Here is an 8,941-nt window from a genome sequence, read left to right on the forward strand (position 1 = left end):
CTGCGTAAGAAGCGTTATATCTATATGTGGTGCTCAGTGTCTTGTGTACAAATATGTGCAACAACTGCAGATATAACTAGCATGAAAATTTATATCATTCTAAGAAAATGATTATGCTTTCAATTCATGATACAGTGCAAAAGAGGATTGAACTAAAGATACATTTATCCACATTAGCACAAGCTGTAGATTCTACAAGTTTTACGAAAGTCATATCAACAGTACATAAATCTTCAGGAATAAGTTTTCAGTCAACTTAAATTATTTAATGTTTATCTTACTCTCACCCTGTGGGTAAGCACAGGCATAGACATTGTAGTGAACTGAGACCATACGGTGAGATGCCTAACTCTCACGAAAACACGAACATCCATGAAGCTCATACCACCTACCCTCTCCAAGGTAGATCATGGGTCCGGTAACATACACCATCTTTCAGGTGTACCCAGAGCCTGAAGAATCCGGTAACATATACCGTCTTTCAGGTATACCCAGAGTCTCAAAGGTTTTATATTTCATTTTACATTTTCTTTATAACCAAGTGCGAGCTATCGCACTATGAGGGGTCTGGTAACATATACCTTCTTTCAGGTATACCCAGAGCCTCAGAAATCTCATATTTGATTTCTCAATTATTTTCCTGTGCGAGTCATCGCACCAAAGATGATTCTCAAAATCCCGAACCCGCCTTGGGGTTCACACACATTGTATGGACTTAATTTTTTTTTTTTGTCAGGGTGCCATGAGCACCATCAAGATAGCATTTCTCGGAACATGGCTCGACTCGGAGCTCACAGTCATCATTTTTTTTTTTTGAAGTTATGAGCTAGGGTGTAAACAATAGCATGTGCTTGAATCCACAGAAAAGCATTTGACAAATAATTGAAGGTAATGGTGCCCTTTTTGTTCCACAACCCATAGAAGCAGAAAATCAATTAAAATAAGGCACAACAAGTACAATGTTAAGTTAATTATTTCAAAACAAACAAAACAGTAACAGTGCCTGAACAATTACTTTAATAATTGTTGCATCAACCAATTCACCAAATTGGCTCATGTGTTGCCTTAAACCTTCATCATCTACCTCCCAAGGAACACCCAAGACCTGAGAAGTTTTATACAAAACAGGATAAATATATTCCCATAAGTAAATGTATAAGGTGTAGGTTTCATAAATAAGCATACCACCAGCCTTGTGCTTCCTGTAGACATTGTTCTCCCACTCCACTCCTTACAAATGACCTTCAACACAACGAAGTAGGGGAAAATATGCTTAATCATTCATGAACTGGCTACATTCAGAAAAATACCACAAATGAAAGCGACCAACATAGTCTATATTACAGCTTCATAATACATTAATGGCTGGCATGATTCTTAGCAGTTCGCATAAATGCATCAGCCTTAATTTCATGTTTTTGCACAATTTCATTCGGTGGAGTTGTAAAATCTGCTCCCTTGGTAAGGGACATTACTAATCTCTTCGTTCAAGTCAAGCGAAAAAAGGAGAGAAAGAGAGACAGATCTTATATTAGCATAACAGCTATATCTTCAGTTGTTTAACATATCAAAATCCATATCTGAAAAGCAACAGCAGACACACCAATAGTATGTTACAAACCAATCATGCACGTGCACACATGCACACACAATACACAGTATCAGTCACACTCAAGAATGTTGGGGTAGATTAAGACATCATCATGCTCTTATGCATAATGCATGCACATACACATAATTTTGCATATAAATAGAATCACATATGAATTCACCATTACAACACAAACCAAGAAATAAGTGTTTCATCTTATCGTATATGAATTCACCAACAGATGAGAAATTCACAAAACAACCATAATGCAGCAATATACTGTAACTAACACATATCTCCAAACACAAGTTCCATTCTTCTTCAATTCACCAACCGGAGCTCAACAGAGCCTGTCGGTGCCCACTTTCACGTTTGGGGAACTGAACTTGGGTCGGTCCAGCTGACCCGCAATCAACCTAGCCAAGCTGAGTTGAGCACGAGTTTGACCTCGATGTCACCAAAAGCCATCACCTCCTTCAGCGAGGTCATTTCGCCAACCTTGACCCTACCGCTTGTGGTCATCACCTTCGCCACAACCTTGTTCTTCACTACCATCATCGGACTGGAAATCGAGGTTAGCATACGTGTCCTCGCTCATAGTTGGATCGTCAATAAAATACGATCAATGTCATGCTAATCGAGGAGAATTCTCGAGAGCCTTTTTGAAATTTCTTTATTTCTCGTGAGACCACATGCATTACAAGGTAGGTTTATAATGACTTTAACATATATGTGTAGTTTTAGGTTTTTTGAAATGCTTGGGGTTTTCATAATTACATAGTTTATATATATATATATATATATATATATATATATATATATATATATATATATATATATATATATATTCAAAAATTGTTTGTGTTGCATGCCTTTTGAGAAAATATATATTTAAGTAATATTTGTTTTTCATAAACAAGAATGTGCATATGTTAAAAAAGTATCAAAATTTTCCATATGTGAGTATTTTGAACATGTTTTCAATAAAAGACACGTATATGTTCAGGTTTTACAAACATATTCTAACATATGTATTTTGGATTTTATGAATAGTTAAATACGAGTGTATTTCAAGATTTTATGAATAAATATATGTATATGGCTCATGTTTTTTGAATATGCATGTTTCTGAAATTATTACGTAGTTTTAAGCCTGTGTAAATGCTTATGATGAATGATAAAATGCATATCAAAGATGCTGCATAGTATCTATGATGAAAAGCATGTTATTCAATTGTTATTTTATGTGAGGCAAAACAGGGTGGTTCAACAAAGAGAGGAGGTTGTTCAACAGGAGCGGCTGAGAGCAGTCACCAGGAGTCAGTGAAGGTGGCACTGGTGGGTTCCATCGGTGGCTGCCCAGTTGGTGGGAAGGAGAGAATCGGGTGGCAATGGTATGGTGCAAGACGAAAATCAAGAGAGAGATGGGCAGTGGTGGTGGTGGTGGTGGACTGGTGGTGGTGGTGCTGGGTTTACACGAGAGAGGGGAGAGTGAAGGGTGAAGGGGAGCAATAGTGAAGTTTATGATACAGGTGAGAGGGAATGTAATGGGCAGAGGGGGCATGAGTAGAATATTTATAGGAAGAAAAAAAGGAAAAATCCAATTAGAAAGGGGGAAAACCTTTTTGATTTGAAAAAAAGTAGGGGGAAAAAACATTTTCAAAGGCGAGTGTGGAAAGAAAAACTTGAAATTAGAATTTGGTTTTGAATTTCTTTTTAGTTTTAAGTAGGAAAACAAGTGGGCTTGGATTTGGATTTTGGTGAGACCTATTTGGATCTCATTAAATCCAAATCCAACCTACTAATATATATATATATATATATATATATATATATATATATATATATATATATATATATATATATATATATATATATATATATATATATATATATATATATATATATATATATATATATATATATATATATATATATATAATTAAATTCATTTGGGTCATAAGTGGACTTAAATCCTATTTATTTAAATGAGATTCATTTGGGTCTTAGGTGGATCCAAACAAATTTATTATACTTTAATAGGATCCATTTGAGTCACAAATGGATCTAAAATTTTATTTACTTGATGAGATCGAATTGGGTCTCCAAGTGGATCCAAAAGTCCTTTTCTTAGTGAGATCCATTTGGGTCATCTAAATATATCCAAATCTTATTTTACTTAGTAGAATTCATTTGGGTCTCTAAATAAATCCAAGACACTTTCTACTTTAAAGAAAGATCCAATTGCGTCTCAAATGGATCTAAATTTCTTCTATGCCTGATTTAAGCCCCGATATAAATCAAAACCCTACCCAAATCTATTTCGGTTGACTGAAATCATTTGGAGATCCAATCCTAAATAACTTGAGATCGAGTGGATCTTATATGTTCATTCAAATAGTTCAAACTTGCGTTTGAGTTGGTTGATCCTCTTAGATCTATATTGAGGTCGAGATCCAAATACTTCATACAAAACCTCATAACTGCCCAATTAAATATCAAATAACTTCAATAAATGCCAAAATATTATCCATAAATAACTGCTAATTAATCAATCAATATTAGCTAAGTAATTTGCTAAAAAATGATATTTAATCAAAGTTAAATACCAAAATAATTCACAAAAAAAAATCTTTTATTTATTTAAAAATTTTGAGAAATTTATAAACTTTACATTATTGCTCAATGAATATTATTTCAATAAAGAGCAATTGGCAATCATTGATGTTAAGTCAATTTAGTTGTTTGAGCAACTGTGTAACAAAAGACTTAATGATATAGAACGATTTCAATGGCTATCAATATAGTCAAAAGATCGAGAAGTTGTTATCGACAAAAGGTTTAATAATCTTTAGCACTATCATAATTTTTTAAAGATCATGTGATAAGAAATAACTATAAAATAAAATTTATGAAAAACTGCAATAACAGAGTAACTGTAGTATGCATGAGAAATAACTTGCGGACTATGGTTCATTCCACTTGGAGGATCCATTGAACAAAGGTGCAGAAAACATCATTCTTTCAAGTGAAGAAGTATCAAAGTGAGCATACATGTGGTGGATCATTGGACAACGTAGTAGTGAAAAAAATATCTTTCAAGTGGATTTCAAGTGTTATTCTTGAACACTTACACGATAACCCAAAGTTAACTCTAAAAGAAATCTTAAATGACATTAGTCGCAAGGAAAGTATGAAGGTTACGTACAAACAAGCATGACATTAATGAGAAATGACTAAGGTAATCCTATATGGTTTATTCGAAGAGTTTTTCAAGATGCTTTTTGCCTATTGTCATTATTTGATGACGACTAACCGATGATCGACAATGTGCATTGAAACTGATAGACGACATAGATTTATGTACATGTTCGTATCTTTTCGTGCATGCATTGATCAGTTTTTTAAAGAAAGCCCTCCACTTCTTATAGTAGATGACACATTCCTAAAAGAAAAATACATAAATATTGTTGTCAACCCATGGTATTGATCCTTGTGATCAAATATTTTCGGTTGCATTTACTGTTATAGATAACGAGTCGAATGAATCATGGGTGTAGTTTTTTTATGCATGTGAATGCACAATTGAGACACTAATACAATGACATACCCAAAGTTAAAGTACAATTAACAGCTATCTCAAATAAGCACACAAAGCTACACAATATGTTCTCCCATACATGGCTAAATTGTCAGGTTGAATTTTACACAAAACACTACGAAAAACTTTTAACATAAATTTGGAATATCACTAGGTCAACTTTGGTAAAGCACAGCCAAAGCACTCACGAGACAAGAGTATAATTATTTTCTTAAAAAGATTCAGGAGCAAAGGGAAGATGCATACAAGTATGCAACTAAGGTCATAAAAGAAAAACATTAGGCTAACATATACTTTTCAACTAGAATGTACAAGCGCTTAACCTCTAATATAGTAAAGAGATTTAATGCGAGGATTCTCACAATACATGACAAGTCACTAAATCCTCTTATTGAAAAACTTTATCTCATGATGATGAAACTTTTTGAAAACCAAAAGAATAATACCCATAACATGTGTGGTGCCTAAAGTAAAAAAAAGTTGGACGATGGTAAGAAAGAAGCACGAAATCTAGGTGTTCAAGTAGTGCATTGCCTTCATCGTCGATACAAAGCCTACAATCACTCTCACAATTGCAATGTTTATCTTAAAAAACAAACATGCTCTTGTAAAGAGTAACAGGTTAGCGAGATTTTGTGCAAACATATAATCACATGCATTTTGTACGAAGACAAGTTATCAGAAGATTACTACGATAAGTTCTACACTATTAAATCGTATCAAGCTGCATATAATACTTATTCATTTTTTCTAATGACGGATAATATCTCACATCACTCCAAACCTTATTCCAGTCTTACCACCTAAAGCGCATCCTAAAACATGATACCTTAAGAAGAAACAAAAAACAGAACACAAAAATGTTGGGTAATACAAGTGCAATCATTTTTGATGAAATTGGCCACAACCGGCGAAAGCACAAATAACATTATATTAGAGTACAGATGGTTTACAAAATCTGTATTTATTAGAAGTTGTTTTATGAATTCTTTCTTTGTATTTACAATCTTTTTTAATTAATTATTCCAATGTCTTATATCTTTTATGTATATAAGGAGTTCACAATGAATAATTATAAACCAAAAAAAAACATGGTAGTAGAAAGCAGTTCAAACCCCGTCACCAACCCCAAACAAGGAAGCGATTGTGTTAATTATACAACACATTGACCAGAATTATAAAGTGAAAATTGCCCAACTTCTGATAATTATTTGGTGCAATGAACTTTACACAATTTGGCTTTGAGGATACAACTGAGCTTGGCCTGCTCATGGAGTCTAATCTACAACGTGTTGTCCAACTAAACTGCCTGGCACAAATCACTTAAGATAGCACCTTTAATAAAATGAAAGGGACTCACACTAGGTTAAAAAATGATAGAGAGAGAGAGAAAGATGGATAACAGGAATAAAAGATAGGCTTCAGTTATTATAGACTCGATCCCAACAGCCAATAATTGAGTCAAACGGCATCTACGGCCTAAAAAGGAAATTAAATGGTCTAAACAATACTAAAAAACCTAAAAACATCTACAGAGGAGGTGACTAGTCAAACGATCAAATGAGAGGAAACAACTAGGCCAATCAATCTTGCATGAAGTACATATCCTTATGTTAAAATCGATGTGAATCTACTTATATGAATTGAATCTCCTAATTGGAAACAGCAACACTTAAAAAGTCACTTGCTCATGCACAGATATCTTGATAAATTAGATCAGTCAATATCAAGCATGCACTAAACCTTTCAATGAATTGTCGTTTATCCGGATCTCCAGTGGAAATATTTCATCATATAAGCTCTCAAAAACTTCGTCAGCATGTACATAATTTAGATGACTAAAACTAAATAAAACTAATCCAGTTATTATCATTCAATATTAAACAATAATGAAAAACACGACGGTTAAAAAGGTATACGAAATGCACACTCATGTTCTATGTTTCTTCTTCTTACTCGGAGAATTTAAATTCAAGTTTCTTTTCCCTTTGCCTGGCCTTTTCATTCTACTTACAAGCTCTGTAACTTCAATAGAATTTGAAGCCGGCTCTTCCAAAATGCTGCAATACCAAGTTGACAACCACCAGAGTAAGATGAATTTATTCAGCAAAAATTCTAGTTGGCAGACAGAGAATTGCCTTTTTTATATTTTTTGAGAGGAAACCCCAGTTCAGGTGGTGGGGCCCGGTAGAGATTGATGCTCTGTCATATGGCCCACTCCCAAACACATAAAATCCCTCCAGGGAGCTTGATGCTTGGGATTAAAGCAAGGGATGCACACCCTGGGTATCACAGTTACAAATCTCATTCTCAGGTTAAAAAAGTGAGTTTTCCTCAGGAAAATCTCTGTAAGTTGAAAATTTATACATTCATTACTAATATAGAGCAATCCTAGGGTGCTCCCGGAGCACCTACTAGAAATCATATTTGTAGGTTGCATCTTCTCAATCAGATCTTATAGATGTACTTAAAACAGTGTATTTGATAGTAATCATGTTTTGGATCATGTTCAAAATAGGCTTTTTTAGTCATAAAATTTTGGTACCTTGTGAGCCATTGATTTATGAAGATCTTAAAAAAAACTACATGTATGACATAATCACATGATCCAAACATTTTTTTCCACTAAATAAAAATTGTAGATCATATCTATAGGGTCTGATCAACGAAAAAAGCACTCAGATTTTGAAAATTTGAAGCTTCTACTAGGTGGCAGTAGGTGATCGGGGAACACCCTATCATTATTAATATAGAGTAATGCTCCGGGAACACCTACTCCCTCCTACTAGAAAGCAAAGTTGTAGATCATATCTATAGGGTCTGATCAACGAAAAAAGCACTCAGATTCTGAAAATTTGAAGCTTCTATTAGGTGAGAGTAGGTGCTCTGGGAGCACCTTATATATATATATATATATATATATATATATATATATATATATATATATATATATATATATATATATATATATAGAGAGAGAGAGAGAGAGAGAGAGAGAGAGAGATTTTGAAAATGAGGTAAGGGGCGTTTACAAAAATACTATACAACATAGGTTACTTTGAGCAATGGGGTGAAGGGCATTTACAAAATACCATATAATATAAGGTAGTTTCAGCAATGGGGTGAAGGAAGTTTAAATGATACGCAACATATAACACAGTTTCCCTTTAAAAAAATATGCATAAGTTGTTTAGAGTCTAATCGGCTACTTGAATAGTACCATACCAAATGTGCAGGGGAGGGAAGGCCCTCTCAGCTGCTATATAAAACGAGGGTGCCTCCCCTTCTTTTAGTGAAAAGCCATTGCCATCGGTAGTCAGCATTCACTGCTGCCTGACATGCGCCATTCAATGCCAGCTCAGCTCAACATTGAATGATTGCTGACAAAAAAAAAGTTCACACCATCAAAAGAAGTGGCATGATTTTTTTGTATATTTCAAAATCTTACAAAAAATCGTGAGGGTTTTAGCAGTATTTTTAAAATATCGCATTTTTTTGGGTATATATCGTTTTGTGATTATATTGAAGCCTTTGTGAGCCAAGCAGAGAATTAATTAATTATTGGAGATTTCTAACAAAAATCCATCTATTACCTTGATTTCTTCTCAGCTTTTTTAGAAAGAGATCCCTCAACAATCCTTGCATGATACTTATGGAAAGGAGCACTCCCTTTTCTCTTTTCATCCTAGAGATATTAGAACAGTTGGTGAGAGAAGATGGCTAGTAAACACAAAAAAAAAAGAGAAACA

The 8,941-nt window shown here is 34.0% G+C and overlaps 1 long non-coding RNA gene across 1 annotated transcript; it reads right to left on the reverse strand.

The window, feature by feature from the left end:
* Positions 1 to 1,011: 1,011 nt before the first annotated feature.
* Positions 1,012 to 8,879, reverse strand: LOC149818484 (uncharacterized). The gene is made up of 3 exons (XR_016427383.1): positions 8,786 to 8,879; positions 1,186 to 1,242; positions 1,012 to 1,105 (listed from the first exon to the last, which is right to left on the reverse strand). It is a non-coding gene; the product is annotated as an uncharacterized LOC149818484 (long non-coding RNA).
* Between the last annotated feature and the right edge of the window lie 62 nt (positions 8,880 to 8,941).

The sequence above is a fragment of the Nuphar pumila genome, chromosome 13 (genome assembly GCF_984573655.1).
Source record: "Nuphar pumila chromosome 13, dmNupPumi1.hap1.1, whole genome shotgun sequence".
Lineage (NCBI taxonomy): Eukaryota > Viridiplantae > Streptophyta > Magnoliopsida > Nymphaeales > Nymphaeaceae > Nuphar > Nuphar pumila.